The sequence below is a fragment of the Tachysurus fulvidraco genome, chromosome 23 (genome assembly GCF_022655615.1).
Source record: "Tachysurus fulvidraco isolate hzauxx_2018 chromosome 23, HZAU_PFXX_2.0, whole genome shotgun sequence".
NCBI classification, from domain to species: Eukaryota; Metazoa; Chordata; class Actinopteri; order Siluriformes; family Bagridae; genus Tachysurus; species Tachysurus fulvidraco.
This window is the reverse complement of record NC_062540.1, coordinates 17859299-17860532: the sequence shown is the minus strand read 5'-3', so window position 1 is coordinate 17860532 and position 1234 is coordinate 17859299. Positions and strand designations below refer to the sequence as shown.

The following is a 1234-nucleotide window of genomic DNA, read 5'->3' as shown; positions in this document are numbered from 1 at the left end:
AGAATAATAACTAGAACCCAAACACGTATACGATCCAAATATAACATTAGGTTTAATTATTGCGGTATTTGCACCATCATCTCTACAACTTCTGGATTGATTTTCACATTAATATTTCTGTAAAATTGTGTGAAAAAAAGTTTTACTTCTGTGAAATCTGGCAACCCAACCTAACTTCTCAGAAACATAAAAAAATCAGTTAATTTAAACGTAATTCAAACTTCAATTTCTCCCTGATTTCAGACAAACGTCCAATTTCACAGTATACTCCAACACCTTTTAATATCAAGACTGCACACTATGACGTTGTGTTTCTTTAAAAAAAAAAAAATAAAAATACAGATTCTTTTAAGAGTTTTAACACGTGCTGTTTCGAACGGTGTATAAACGTTCGACATGGCAACCCTGATGTCTGCGCGTGAGCTCCTAACTTGGGAGTATGCTATTTTTCCTGCGCGTGCTGGAGTGGGCGGGGTTTCGAGGCGGTAGTACGTACTAGCCTACTACGTAGTACGTGAGAAGACGCAAGAAATAACGGTTGAGATGTGGTTGGTCGCCATGGTTACCGTTAAGCCTGCGTACTAGCGTACTAAAGAGTGTCCTAGGACGGTCATAGTGAAGTAGAGGATACGCTTTAGTAAGCTAGTGTGCGGACTGTGTGCTGACATTAAGGCTGGAATATAAGTGCAGGGGGAAAAGAAACGCTCCCATTACGGCTATGGTATCAGAAGCATTTAAGGGGGAAAGGATCCCGGACGACCGTAAAGGTTAACAGGTAAGATTTTACTGTTAGATCTAATAATGGACTTTTCTTCGTGTACTTCCTTAAAGGGACCGTGTGAAGAGAGCAGCTTTGTTTATACGGCGACTTTATTACTGCAACTGGTGGTCTGAAAGTAAACATGCTAACACTTTAGTTTATTTAATTGTGTTTCGTCCTCGCAAGAAAGTCTTTTAAAGTGCAATTGACCTTGGCTGTTTTGTGCCGTGTGTGTGTGTGTGTGTGTGTGTGTGTGTGTGTGTGTGTGTGTGTGTGTGTGTGTGAGTGAGTGAGTGAGTGAGTGTGTGTGAGTGAGTCTGAGAGTGTTTGTGTGTGTGTGTGTGTGTAAGTGTATGACAGTGTGTGTGTGTGTGTGTATGTGTATGTGTGTGTGACTGAGTGAGTGAGTGTGTGTGTGTGTGCGTGCGTGTGTGCGTGTATGTGTCTGAGTGTGTGTATGTGTTGCTGCTTCTT

The 1234-nt window shown here is 41.4% G+C and overlaps 1 protein-coding gene across 1 annotated transcript in view; it reads left to right on the top strand.

Moving 5' to 3' along the window:
- Positions 1-489: 489 nt before the first annotated feature.
- Positions 490-1234, top strand: part of slc2a12 (solute carrier family 2 member 12) — a 16526-nt gene continuing 15781 nt past the window's right edge. Inside the window, exon 1 of the mRNA XM_027171404.2 lies at positions 490-775. The gene's annotated coding sequence lies outside the window, so the exon portion shown is untranslated. The remainder of the gene's footprint in view (positions 776-1234) is intronic.